This window comes from Ascaphus truei, chromosome 21, assembly GCF_040206685.1.
Source record: "Ascaphus truei isolate aAscTru1 chromosome 21, aAscTru1.hap1, whole genome shotgun sequence".
In the NCBI taxonomy this organism is placed as follows: Eukaryota; Metazoa; Chordata; class Amphibia; order Anura; family Ascaphidae; genus Ascaphus; species Ascaphus truei.
This window is the reverse complement of record NC_134503.1, coordinates 1,001,401-1,016,164: the sequence shown is the minus strand read 5'-3', so window position 1 is coordinate 1,016,164 and position 14,764 is coordinate 1,001,401. Positions and strand designations below refer to the sequence as shown.

General features: G+C 45.7%; 2 protein-coding genes across 2 annotated transcripts in view; one reads left to right on the top strand and one right to left on the bottom strand.

Annotated features, from left to right (window-relative positions):
• The window catches only part of EMD (emerin), a 43,222-nt gene extending 29,475 nt beyond the window's left edge, over positions 1-13,747 (bottom strand). Inside the window, exon 1 of the mRNA XM_075578328.1 lies at positions 13,614-13,747. The gene's annotated coding sequence lies outside the window, so the exon portion shown is untranslated. The remainder of the gene's footprint in view (positions 1-13,613) is intronic.
• LOC142471890 (uncharacterized) overlaps positions 2,209-14,764 on the top strand; it is a 58,955-nt gene continuing 46,399 nt past the window's right edge. The window contains exon 1 of the mRNA XM_075578324.1: positions 2,209-2,299. The gene's annotated coding sequence lies outside the window, so the exon portion shown is untranslated. The remainder of the gene's footprint in view (positions 2,300-14,764) is intronic.

The window sequence follows — 14,764 nt, the reverse complement described above, 5'->3', positions numbered from 1 at the left end:
TACTGTACTGTGTTTTCTCAGACTCGGCATAACCGCACGTTTTGTTTACAGGAGTAAAAGGCTATAGATAATGTATGGGTGGAAAGTCCCCAGAAAAGCTGTTACTTAGTGATATGCTAATATCGTCACGTCTCTAATTAACACCTTATTTGTTTGTCTATATAGTATTGCTTTTCAATCAACCGAGGAATCAGAATTACCCTGTGTGTGTCTGTTTCTTCGTGTCCCGAGTACTCATACGTCATCAGATAGAGATCCAACAGTCCCCGGGCGTGGTTTGAAGTCTCCCCGGGTAGAGCAGCATTGTTTTCAGTCACTGCCGGCTGACCGAGGTCCCCGGCCCATTTTAATTGGCAAGAACCTTTCAGGGGGGGGGGGGGGGGTCGCGAACGCTGCAGCTCCCGGGAAGGGGGCCGCAGCCCAAGAAGTTTGCGCACCCCTTCTTTAAAGTTATGTTACCTTGCAGTAAGTGCCAGACCAATATTGGTGCATGCCACAATTTGCAAAATCCCCACCATAAAAGGCTCCTTTTTCTTACTTAATTACATGAAAATGTACCAGTGCTATAGAGAAGTTCATCACAAGGCTTAACCAATGTTCCCGTTTTAAAAATAATATTAACTTGTATTTGTCTAAAAAAAAAAAAACGGATTTCAGAAACTTCTTTTCTGTATTTTCGTGCAGCAATAAATTTATGTAAAAAAGGACAAGCCTAACAATCACTAGAAGTTTACATTTTTGTCCCTCAAAGATTTCCTTACAACGTGGTATTTTCCTTATGTTGTGCTTCTAATAAAGTACTATCTCAAATTGTTTGCAGACCACAAATTCTTTTAACATTTTCAATCAGGAATATCCAGAGACCTCTTCATTCATCACATTAACCAATAAATGCACTAGAGGTCAGTGTAAGATCAGATATGGAAAACTGAGGGTGTATCCATTTTGTACAAATCCCTGCAAAATGTGCTGAGCTGCAATTCCTGGAATTCTGTTAGTGCCCATGAATACAGACGGTGGATACATCATGTTTATTTTTTTAGTTTACAAAATAAGTAAGCATTTGCTGGTTAACTAAACAGTATTTTCCATGGATATATTGGAGGTAAGGTCCAGCAAAGTCATTGGATTAATTTTGCATCCCTTGGTATTTATGTAATGCATGGTATCTTGTGATTGCACTTTCACAGGTTTTTTGACAATATTTATGTTTCAGGTCAGTGGTTCACTCGGGGCTTGGGTTTAGCCTGCTTTGGATACAGAAAGTTACAGCACAGGAACAGGTAAACCCAAATAATAGCATTATTTGACTATTGAATGGGCCATATGCATATGGCCTTTTGTCACCGGAAGGTGTCTTATGGAATAGAACTGCTTAGTAAATATGGAATCCAACTTATTTATTGCAGCTTTTTAAAATAAATGTTGCTTTTACTTTTCATCCCAAACGACATTGTAAAATGTATCTCCAGAGAAATGTTGGTCTGAAATGCTATGTTTGCGGCTTCTTAAAAATGGTCAAGATTGTGTATGTTATCAGCGCTTTCTTTCAACACCGCACTGATCAAAGCAATTTTGGATCACTGTGGCAGTCTCTTATCAATTAGTATAAATCGTGTCTGCAAAAGATTCAGCGAGTTAAGGAAAAAGATAAGATAATAGTATAAATGAATGTATACTTTTCTGTGCACAATCTTTCTCTCCTGTGATAGTTTCCCCCCCATCACACCAAGGTCCAAGTATCAGTGCAGTGAAATGTTTGTTTTGATGCACTGCTCCATTTTCTCCTCCAAGTTGCACCATAGAACATAAGATAAGAACCACTTGGCCCACCTAGTCAGCCAATTTCCCATCTGCTGTAAAATAAGTAGCAATTATAACCAAGGAGGTTTAGGACACTAAGTTTAGACCTAGCAAGTTTTTTTATTTCAAAAACAAAAAAATAATGAGTCAGAAAAGCACACAATGTCAATCACATTATAATATGTGCATCATGCAAATTTTTCTATTGACACTTTCCAAAGCGCAAGCTGGCGTTTATGGTGCAACATTTACGATTATTTATTTACTTGTTTATTTATAAAATGTTTTACCAGGAAGTAATACATTTAGAGTTACCTCTCGTTTTCAAGTATGTCCAGGGCACAGCTATGATAACAATACGTGGTTACATTAAATGAACAGATACTACACATTAGATTTACAGACATTTCATGGACAGTAAGAGTTTTGAAAGAACTTAGACTGGTGGCGGCTGTGAGAGTCTCTCCGGTAGACTGTTCCAGTTTTGGGGTGCACGGTAAGAGGAGGAGCGGCCGGATACTTTGCTGAACCTTGTGACCGTGAACAGTCTTTTGGAGTTAGATCTCAGGCGATAAGTGCTGCGTGTGGTAGCGGTGAGGAGCTTGTTCAGATAGGCGCAACTTGCAAATTATACTGTCCAATTTGCTTCAGAATTGCCCTGCTACATGGACCCTAATATGTAGTAAACTTCTGAGGCATGAAAAGGGATAAAATATATCACACAAATATTCATTAGCTTTGACGCATCTTTACATTTATTTATTTCAAATATTTTTATTGAATAATCTGAAAATAATCAACATCCAGGGATATTGAAAAAGAAACATACATTTACACATTCAATGAGAATGGTACAGTGAGCATAACATTATGACACAGGGTCCCTGTTGTAGCTCGATCTATACGCTAAGGCCCCGCTCCCTCAGTCAGCGCGCCTGCACGGCAGACAGGCGGGGCGCTGACAGACACAGACCGCGATATGCGGTCTGTAGGAAACTTGTTTTAGGAGCGGGGGGCGTGACCAAAACAGGTCGGGTGGGCGGGGTGTCACGATGTGGGGGGCGGGCCATTACACACAGGCACACATGGAAACCCCACTGCCGTGTTGCTTCTCTGCCTTTCCCCCCACCCCCCACCACCAAATATGCTGCTGCCTCTGCCCCTCCTCCCCGGGAAGAAGATGAACTCAGCAGGTGCTGGCCGCAACCTTCCCAGTGAAATGGGCACCGGGAGGCGGGGAGTGTTCAAAATGTGGCAGGGGGCGGGGCCATGACAGGGGCGGGCCAAAACGCAAGCTATTTGCAAACACCCAGCAAAAGCAGCAGATATTATATATTTATTTATTTATTTCCCTGACACTGCTTCCGGCAGTGACCATAGCCCTCACACTCTTGGAGCCCCGTAGCCCTCACACTCCCAGAAATCCCCGCCCCCCCTTCCTCCTCCCGGAGCAGGGTCAGCCTGCGAAACGGGCACAAGAGAGGGGGGGCGCGTTTCACGGCTGCAGAGACACACAGACTTCCCTCCAGCTCCCCTCCTCATTGGCTCACTGCGAGACCACGTGACGCGTCGCCGCACGGGAACACAATTGTCTTGTATCCCCTGCTGGCTGACGCGTCACAGTGCGTAGTCAGTTGGCAGTGAGGAGGGACTGGGACCTGATCATGAGGCTACAAGGCAATGGCGAGTAGCGCTCACACGGCCGCCCGCGCCGCCGGGCGCAGTGGGTCCCAGCCCTAAGAAGTAGGGGTGTAGGCTTCTGGTTCAGTTGGCGAGATAGGACCAACTAGCATTGTCAGGTCAATATCCTATAGCAAGGACAGAGGGTGAATAAAGAGAAAAGAAGAAACTAGGGGTAGAGGGAGTGGGACACTCATCCGCCACAGTCAGTCCACTCGGATTCTGGGGAATTCAACCCGGGCGATGCGCTTATTTAACTTTGTTTCAGCTCAAATTCAAGTTCTCAACCATGGGGGTTCCCATGTTCTATAGAATTCCTCAGTTGAGTGTTTCGGGAAGGCCGAGCTTTGACGCATCTTTGATCATAGTGGATCTTGCATAATTGCCATGCTCCACATGTTAATACAATATGGAAACAATGTATATATATAGTGTTGTATATTGTTTTTATATGTTCTGTTTTAGATTGAAATGGGATAATACATTAAATTAGCTTCAACAAAATATTTTCTCTGTCTGATCCAGAAAAGCATCTAGTAAACAAATATACACTTCACATGAATTAACTAATGTTCTAAAATAGCAAATAAAGTCAGCTCACCATGGGAGAAAGAGAAAACCACTTATGTGGCTCACCCAAAAAAGGAGCTATATGTCATTTCATGTCAGTTCTGGAATCCATCACTGAAAAATAAGTACCATGGAAACACATGCCTAGTACTATATGTGTGATTTAAGTTTATATGTCCTTTCGTAGGTATTTCCTGCTCTACTTTTTTTAAACAATCAGTATTTTTTTTGTAGCCCACAGATTATTCTTCATGACTTGTTTGCAGTTCAGTTCTAAAATAATTTATCAGTTGATTTCTCAATACTTTTCCTATCTATTGCTTCATATGTATAATGTATGCATTAAGTGTATGTTTATTTTCAGCGCTTGACAAATTAGAAAAAAAGCCACAAAATGTGTCTTATTGTAACCGCCCTCCCTCTCTCACCCCCCTCACTTTACTCACTGGCGAGTTTTACCAGTGCCGCGTGCTGCGGCGTCTCCCGCCAGTCTTCTGCGTCTCTCCCTCAAACTCCAGTGTCTCCCCTTGCAACTTGTGTGAAAATGGCTGCGTAGCATCAAATGATGCCGCGTTGCCATGACAACGGGATGCTTTGTTTATGTCATGTTGCGTCCCGTTGTCATGGCAATGACGCCGCACCGCCATTTTCACACGATTTGCAAGGGGAGACACTGGAGTTTGAGGGAGAGACGCAGGAGAATACTGGGTGACACCGCACCCCGTCGCCGGAAGGCTGCGGCTGTGGTAATCGCGACGGTGCGCAGGAGAACGCGCGCGGTGCGATCACATAGATGTGCCTCTATGAGGCTGTCTACAGAGCACGCGGGAGCAGTGGTGCCGGCGCTCGCGATTCAGGAGGAAACAGAAAAATCTGTTTTGATGCGCGGTGGCCGGGTCACGTGAGCGGTTCGCACCATGAGGGCGAACCAGCTCCGTGACATCACAGCCGCCCCCTCCCCCAGACACGCCTCTCTGTCTTCTCTGTATGCAGGATACAGATCTCTCCTGCTACAGGTGGCGGGGAAGCCGAGTGAACGCTTGCGCCCTCTCAAGCGTTCACCATGGCCGCAGCCTTAGACTCGACAGAGGGCGGGCGAGTGCATTTGTCGAGCCCTATTTTTTTTTATAGCGCTACAAATGTACACAGCGTTTTACATAGTAAAACTACAGACAATACAGGGAGATAATATACAAAGTGCTTTAAACATGAAATGAAACAAAAAGAATTAGGGAGTCCCGGTGTCCTACAGAGCTTACAATCAAAGGGTATTAATGGGAGATTTACAGAATACAATAGGAGAAAGCAAGTGCAGTAGAGAAAAAATGCAAAACAAAAGACAATAAATTTGGCGCCTTGTGCTAAAATCTCAATAGAGTATAACAAAAATCTCAAAAAAGAATGAATATACAACCATTTGATGTTCTGATGAAAGACGAATGGCCTTGTTGTTTCCTACGTAGTTCAATATGATAGGATATCATGTACATTGTGACAAACGGCTTACTCCGGGGCTCCGTCGTTTGTCCGGGACTGTTTAGAACACGGTCTTTTAGGGTAGGTTAAATGATGAGGCGTCACGTACTGTTCCTTTAAACAGGCTATGCCTGGTTTATTCAGTCCCAGGCACTGAGACTGCCACAGTGCATACAACAGAAAACAGATCAAAACAAAAGCTGCTCACCTGAGCGATAACTTAACTTAGATATCCCTGACTCAGGGTTGGAAGTGGCTTTTCCACTTCCAACATCAAAACACGGTACTTTTGCAGTCTTACACAAATGAACAGAAAGATTGAACCTGTTTGGGGAAGAGGCTTCTCCCCTCTGTAGTTCAGCAGCCTTCCAGCCTCCTGGCTCTTGTGGGGAGACCAGAGCAAACAGGAAATCAGTCTTTCATACCTGATTCCTAATTAGCATGACAGGTGACAGAAATCAGGCAGCAGACAAACTCTGGTCTGGATCTCTCATCCCTCAGTTCCAGCGCTTGCCAAACTGTGGGATGGAGTGTATGTATTATAAGGCTGCACTCCCAGGCCAAACAGGATAGAAACTGTCTAGTATCCTGGGAGCCCTATATACGGAATTTATTACCATCCCCTGGTTTCTGTCACATATCCTCCCCCCCAGCTCAGACCTCGAGGGATGAGCGACCATGGATATTAGGGAGTGCATCCTTGACAACCCGTCAGCATTGCCATGTTTGTGCCCTGACCTGTGTTCCACAGAAAATTTAAAGGGTTGTAGGCTTAGGAACCACCTGGTCACTCTAGCATTCTTTTCCCTGTTTTGACACATCCAGGTAAGGGGTGCATGATCTGTGACCAACCGGAATTTTCTCCCCAACAGGTAGTATTTGAGCGTCTCTACAGCCCACTTTATTGCGAGACACTCTTTCTCTACTATGGAGTAATTTTTCTCCTGGGGATTTAGTTTCCTACTTAAATAAAGGATGGGGTGCTCCTCACCTTGAGACTCCTGGGAGAGTACCGCCCCCAGCCCTACCTAAGATGCGTCGGTTTGGACTACGAACTCTTTGGAGAAGTCAGGTGTGACCAACACTGGTTGGGCACAGAGAGCTTCTTTCAGGCTTCTAAAGGCCTGTTCGGTTTCGGGGTACCACTTTACCATTAGCGGTCCTCTTGCTTTTGTGAGGTCAGTTAGTGGGGTTGCCTTAGTTGCAAAATTGGGAATAAACCTTCTATAGTACCCAATTAACCCCAAAAAGGTCCTTACTTGTTTTTTTGTAACTGGCCTTGGCCAATTTTGTATCGCCTCCACTTTGAGTGTTTGGGGTTTGAGTAAACCTCTGCCAATAGAATATCCCAGATACTTGGCCTCCTCCAGACCAATAGTGCATTTAGCGGGGTTAGCAGTTAGTCCAGCAGACCGGACTGCGTCAAGCACAGCTTGGACCTTTGGAAGGTGGGATTGCCAATCTTCACTATGGATTACCACATCATCCAGGTAGGCGGCAGCATACCGAGCATGTGGTTTTAAAATTTTATCCATCATTCTTTGGAATGTGGCAGGAGCTCCATGTAAGCCAAAAGGCAACACCTTATACTGAAAGAGGCCGTCTGGGGTTGAGAAGGCTGTCTTTTCTTTTGCCCTTTCTGTGAGGGGAACCTGCCAGTACCCTTTTGTTAGGTCTAGGGTTGTGAGATATCGGGCTTTGCCCAGTCTCTCTACAAGTTCATCTACCCTGGGCATAGGATAAGTATCAAATTTTGACACCGCGTTTAGTTTCCGGTAGTCATTACAAAACCTTATTGTACCATCTGGCTTTGGGACTAAGACTATAGGGCTGTTCCACCCACTTTGGGATTCCTCAATTACACCTAGTTTTAGCATTTTTTTAACCTCTAAACTTATAGCCTTTCTTTTGGTCTCTGGGATTCGGTACGGTTTAAGGTTAACTCGGACCCCCGGTTCAGAGATTAGGTCATGTTCAATTACGCTAGTTCTACCTGGCCGTATAGAGAAGATTTCTTTGTTTCTTTTCACTAAATTCTGAACCTCTCGTTTCTGATGAACAGACAGGGTTTCAGCTATGCTAACCTCTGGGTCAGTTTCTTGATTCTCTGATGGACCTGGGGGTACTAGGGTTAACAAGACTTCTCTATCTTTCCAGGGCTTGAGTAGGTTTATATGGTAAATTTGCTCAGGTTTCCTCCTACCTGGCTGTCTTACCTTATAATTTACTTCTCCCACTCTTTCCAAGACCTCATATGGCCCATGCCATTTAGCAAGGAATTTACTCTCCACGGTGGGAACCAGAACTAGTACCCTATCACCTGGAGAAAAAATTCTGACCCTAGCACCCTTATTATATGTATTCCTCTGTGCTTCTTGAGCTTTCTCCATGTGTTCCCTCACTATGGGTAGGACTGCAGCAATGCGGTCCTGCATCTGGGCAACATGCTCTATTACACTTCTGTAAGGGGTAACCTCGTGTTCCCAAGTCTCTTTGGCTATATCCAGTAAGCCCCTTGGGTGTCGGCCATACAATAGTTCAAACGGGGAGAAGCCTGTGGATGATTGGGGAACTTCCCTAATGGCAAATAACAGGTACGGTAACAAACAATCCCAGTTTTTCCCATCTTTATCAACCGCCCGCCGTAACATGCTCTTTAAGGTTTTATTGAACCTTTCCACTAAACCATCTGTTTGTGGATGATAGACTGAGGTTCTGAGATGCTTGATTTTTAGGAGTTTACATAGCTCTTTCGTTACTTGGGACATAAATGGTGTTCCCTGGTCAGATAGAATCTCTTTAGGAATCCCGACCCGGGAAAACAGAACTACTAACTCTTTTGCTATGTTTTTAGCTGAGGTGCTACGTAGGGGAACTGCCTCCGGATATCGGGTGGCATAATCTAATATTACCAATATATGCTGATGTCCCCTAGCAGACTTTATTAGGGGTCCTACTAGATCCATAGCAATCCGGTCAAATGGTACCTCTATTATGGGAAGGGGTACCAATGGGCTGCGGTACGCCTTGAACGGGGCGGTGATCTGACATTCTGGGCATGAGGAACAATAATTCGTAATTTCTGCCAGAACCCCAGGCCAATAGAAGCTTCGGAGAACCTTTTCTTTTGTCTTTTCCACCCCTAGGTGTCCCCCCAATGGATGACTATGTGCGAGGTGTAATACTACGTTACGGAATGTCCGTGGTACCAACAATTGTTTAGTTGTAACTGATTTCCTTTTATCAACCCGATATACTAGGTCGTTCTCTACCTCGAAGTAGGGGTAAGCAAGTGACCTATCTGGTTGGCCAGGAGTACTATTCTGGTCCCGTATATTTCCCCTTGCTACCGCTAATGTGGGGTCCTCCCACTGGGCCTTCTTAAAACTCCCAGGACTGACCTCTAGGTCAGCGAGGGTCTTATCCGGTTCTGGGGTGGTAAGTGTCTGCTCAACATCTTGATTTGGGGTATTCCCTACCAAAGTAGTGATGGGGAAGGGAATTTTACAGCACTCCTCCTTTTCCCCCTTCTTATTTGGGCCCTCGTCAACCTCCATTTCTGAAAAAGGGAAAGGATTTGTTTCTTCTAATACTTCGTTATGGTCCGCTATTGAACTCTGGGCGCTATTCTGAGCGGGGGACCACATTTTTAGAAAATGGGGAAAGTCGGTCCCTATTAACACATCATGTGCCAGTTTGGGTACAATACCCACCTTGAAATCTAAAGAACCAAACTCTGTTTCAAAAAAAACATCAACAGTGGAATATTCATGATTATCCCCATGTATACAACAAATTGCCACTCTTTGTGAACTGTTTCCCTGTTTCTTCTTAATGGGCAAGAGGTATTCGGACACTAGTGTGACCATGCTCCCAGAGTCAAGAAGTGCCCGAACCCTCTTACCATTAACCTTTACAAATGCCCACAGATGGTTATTCAAGGGGTCCTCTGGGCTAGGGCCCATACATTGGGACAACAGCGTATAAGGTTCCACGCTGTTGCATTGCATGGGCTCATCATTTAGTGGGCAGATTTTTGCTGTGTGGCCCCTCTCATGACAATTTACACATTTAGGTACATAGTCTGTGTCCCACTTAGAGCCTTTTCCCGGCTCCCCATGTTGGCTATTGCCCTTAGTGTGCGAACCACTGTTGCTGGTGCTGCGTGAAGGTGGTCGCCGCTCTTCAGCGCCCCTTAACCCCGGTACCCTTTTACCGTCTCTGGAAGAGTCCTGGAACCTCGGGTAGTGGGGTTGCTCCACGACTGTGGGTTGCGGGTGCTCTTCTGCTGCATTGTACCTTTCTACGAGGGCCACAAGCTCATCCGCATTGTGGGGGTCACTCCGACTGACCCAACGGCGTAAGGCAGAGGGAAGTTTCCTCAAGAACTGGTCCATGACCAACCGTTCCACGATGTGGCTGGCTGAGTTGATCTCGGGTTGTAGCCACTTCCGGGCGAGGTGGATGAGGTCATACATCTGGCTTCGGGTGGCTTTATCCATCGTGAAGGACCATGCGTGAAACCTTTGGGCGCGAACAGCCGTGGTTACGCCGAGGCGGGCGAGGATCTCGAACTTCAATTTTGCATAGACGTTAGCTTCGGCTGGCTCTAGATCAAAGTAAGCCTTCTGGGGTTCGCCGCTTAGGAAGGGTGCGATTAGACCAGCCCACTCAGCTTCTGGCCATCCCTCTCTCTGTGCCGTGCGTTCAAACGTGAGAAGATAGGCTTCCACATCATCCGAGGGTCCCATCTTCTGAAGGTAGTGGCTTGCCCTGGTCATTTTCGGAACTGGGGCTGCCGCTGCCAGTGGAAGGTTACTGATAGTCCCCCTCAGGATCTCGAGTTCCTGCTGTAAGCCCTGAGCGAACCGCTGTTGCTCCTCTCTCAGCAAGCGGTTTGTCTCTTGCTGGTTTGCATTCGCGTTTTGCAGGGCTTCATTCGTCTGTTGCTGGTTTGCATTCGCCTGTTGCTGGTTGGCATTCGCCTGTTGCTGGTTGGCATTAATCTCTTGCTGGGCTATTAGCAGCTGTTGCTGGGCTGCATTCGTCTGCTGCTGGTTTGCATTAGTTTCTTGCTGGGCTATTAACAGCTGTTGCTGGGTTTCATTCACGTCTTTCTGGGCAGCGACATTGCGTACCAGCGCACCCACCACGTCTTCCATCTTGTTTGCAGAGGATGGAAAAAACGTTTTTTTTTTTTTTTTTTTCAAAGTTCTTCAACCCGCAGACCCCCTAGTGCTCTGCCCGCATTCTCCACCATATGTGACAAACGGCTTACTCCGGGGCTCCGTCGTTTGTCCGGGACTGTTTAGAACACGGTCTTTTAGGGTAGGTTAAATGATGAGGCGTCACGTACTGTTCCTTTAAACAGGCTATGCCTGGTTTATTCAGTCCCAGGCACTGAGACTGCCACAGTGCATACAACAGAAAACAGATCAAAACAAAAGCTGCTCACCTGAGCGATAACTTAACTTAGATATCCCTGACTCAGGGTTGGAAGTGGCTTTTCCACTTCCAACATCAAAACACGGTACTTTTGCAGTCTTACACAAATGAACAGAAAGATTGAACCTGTTTGGGGAAGAGGCTTCTCCCCTCTGTAGTTCAGCAGCCTTCCAGCCTCCTGGCTCTTGTGGGGAGACCAGAGCAAACAGGAAATCAGTCTTTCATACCTGATTCCTAATTAGCATGACAGGTGACAGAAATCAGGCAGCAGACAAACTGTGGTCTGGATCTCTCATCCCTCAGTTCCAGCGCTTGCCAAACTGTGGGATGGAGTGTATGTATTATAAGGCTGCACTCCCAGGCCAAACAGGATAGAAACTGTCTAGTATCCTGGGAGCCCTATATACGGAATTTATTACCATCCCCTGGTTTCTGTCACAACATGAAACAAGATAAAAGAAAGAAAACACAGTATAATACTGTATGGTAATATACAAGAAAAAAAACGTATAGTAAATAATACAAGTAGAAGCCTCAGATAAATGACAGGTGAGTGAAAGTAGAAAAAAGCAAATGTATTTAAAATATATTTAGAAACAAATTAAACAAATGTCCATAATAGTATCCAATTGTAATCTGCTCCAAAGGGCATATGCCCTACTTATTAGACGCTGGTTAAAAGCTTGCGGTGGATATTGGTAGAGAGTATCCCCTCTCACTCATGGCATTGGGCGAACTGCTCATGTGACACAACTGTATCTCTCAACCCCTAAACTTAGGCCTCGGCTATAGTGGAACGTGCAAGCTTCCTTCCCTCCTCTGCGCAGCACACGCTCACCTGCAGCAGGAGATATTTCGTGACCTGTGTGTGTCATCTGCATAGAGGTGGTATTTGAAACCAAAGTAGCTAACAAGATTGCCAAGTGAGAGTTTATATGGAGAGAAAAGGAGTGGTGCCAGGAATGAGCCCTGAGATACGCTTACAGACAGCTCAACAGGAGAAGAGAAAGAAGTAGCAATGGAGACTCTGAAGTAGTGGTGAAGAAGAGAACCAGGAGAGGGCGTTGTTGCAGAATTTGCAAGAGGTTAACAGTGTAAAAAGCAGCAGAGAGGTTCAGCAAAATTAGAACAGAGTTGGCAATGGGTAGATTATTAGCTACTTTGGTGAGGGCCGTTACTGTGGAATGAGCAGTTGGAAGCCAGATTGCCATGGGTTTAGAGGTTATCAGTGTTGAGGAAACTGAATAAGCGTGGATAGACAAGCCGTTCAAGAAGTTTGGATGCAAAAGGCAATAGACATCAGACAAACATATGATCAAGAGTGTTGGTTTTAAGTCATGTTTGAACGCAGAGGTAAAAGGTGCCTGAGAGGGGCAAGGAGTTGAATATGTGTGTAAGTATAAGAAGAAAAGTGGGAGTAAGGAGGGACTCAACGATAGAGAAAGGACGACGTGGGTTTGATTTGTGAGAATAAATTAGTGTAGAAAAGTATTGTTGTTTAGCCTGAGAGGATTTGAAGCAGGTAAGGAAAAATTTTAAGTGAAGTAAGTTAGCGAGAGTTAGATTTCTTCCAGAGGCACTCAATGTAACGAGTGTAGCAAAGGTATAGCTGTGTTAAGCCAAGGTTGAGGTTTAAAATAGCACATGCACCAGAGAATATAGGGGGCATGTTGGTTGTGGGAGAAGGAAAGGATATAATTATCAGTATCGCAAGATTGTTAGGATCAGAGGTAGAGAAGGAGAGGTTGGAGATTAGGGTGGAATGGCATGGAAGTGATGAGTGCAGCAGGGAAAGGCAAGAGGAACAGTATGGAGAAAATGAGATACAGCAAATGAGAGGATAGAAAGTGGAAAAGGGAAAACACTGTAGTCAGAAAGTGAGGAGTTTCAAGTTAATACAAGGTCTAAACCAGGGCTGTTGTGTAAACTGGAAGCAGTTCATTGGCTGAGGCCAAAGCAGAGGTTATAGAGAGAAAGCGGGAGACTCAGGCAACCAAGGAACCATTGATGTGGCAGTTAAAGTCTCCCAGGAGGAAGAAGCGAGTATCCGAGGAAAGAAAGAAAGATAATGAAAGCCAGGATTCAAGGCCAGATAGCAATGTTCAAGAGGAACATGTACAGTTAGTTCAATAGATGATGGCCACAAGTATGTATGTCAAAAGATGAAAATTAACGTAAAAAAGGAATAGGGAGTAGTCAGTAACGGCAGTGAGAAGAGCTACACCCCCACACTGGCCAACAGGGTCGGGGGGGGGGGGGGAGAACAAAGTTTACCATAGGAAAAGGCAGTCTTGAGTGCAGAGTTAGACTGAAAAGGCCATGTTTCTGTTAACGTAAAAAAGGTTTTGAGAGCAGGCGCAGAAACGATCATGCATGGCCAAGAGTATTCCAAAGAGCACAGGAGAAAGAGAGAGAGAGGAGGTAGGAAGGCAGGGGTTAGAGATAAGGTTGGAGTGGTTGGCATAATGATGAAGAGATGAGAAAGGGGGGTAAGTGTGGGAGCAAGTAGGAATAAGATAAAACGAGTGATGTACCGAGTACCTGGAATTACCCGGTACCCGGCGGATTTTCAGCTACCCGGAAATTACCCGGACCCGGCAACTGAGATGTGGGTAGCTGAAAAATACATAATTACTTACCTGCTGTCAGCGACAGGAGGTGGGGAAGATTCATGAGGAAGCCCGCGGCGACATCTAGGCAGGTCAGCAGAGGTCCTTTGGCGGTGGCAGCATCAGAACTGGTGTTCAGCCGGCGCGGGAGCTGCAGGACTCCATAGCAGTGTGAGCTGGGGAACCACGTGACCAGAGCAGGAACAGAAGCGTTCCTATTGGACAGCTGGCTGCTGCTGCTCCTGCTCTAGTCACATGGTTCCCTAGCTCACACTGCTATGGAGTCCTGCAGCTCCCGTGACGGCTGAACACACAGTTCTGATGCTGCCACCGCCACAGGACCTCTGCTGACCTGCCTAGATGTCGCCGTGGGTTTCCTCCACCCCCAGGTAAGTGCTAACCGGGTACCCGGCCGGGTAGATCATTTGATTTTGGCCGGGTACCCGTTACTGTGTTGTTTTTTTTAAAGTAGGACCCGGTCCAACATTAGATAAAACCTAAGGTTGTCTGAAATGTCACCAGCAGAGAGTGAGAGGAGATGGGAAGATGATTTTGCAAGCTTTTCTAAAGGTACATTGGATTATGTGCATATACCTACTTCCTAACTATGTCAACAATCTACCTTGCACTTCCTTTCTTTGTCATAAGGGGGTTTGTAACCGGGACTTATCCATGTTTAAATAAAGCAGCCTCAGAGCTCTGAGAATCCAGCAGAGAGAGTTAATTGCAGCCACTCAATTAACTAGTCTCCACCTGGACTAATGAGAGCTCTGTAAAAAGCCTCATGTGAGATACAGAAGAGATTTTTCCTTAGCTCACATTTGGGCTGACAGAAGGAGAGCAGAGAAGCCTGCACACAGACACTGTCTTGAGCACAAAGGCTGTGCTGAGATCAAGACACCCACAGACCTATATTTCCTGGACACAGAGGACCCAGGAACCTGCCAGAGACTGACATGGAGGGCCACCTGCTTAAGGTACCTCCTGAGACTTTAGGGTAATACGCTGGTAATGGAAATATCTCTCCCGTTCTGAAGATAGGGCCTGTGGAAGTAAGTTAGCCCTTACAAATGGATAGGGGGTTTGCTATTTTGTTGTTTTTGTATGTTTTGCCTGGATAAAGGACATGCTCAGTAAAGCCAAGATATAATTGCACCCAAATCGGTCTCCATTATATGTAC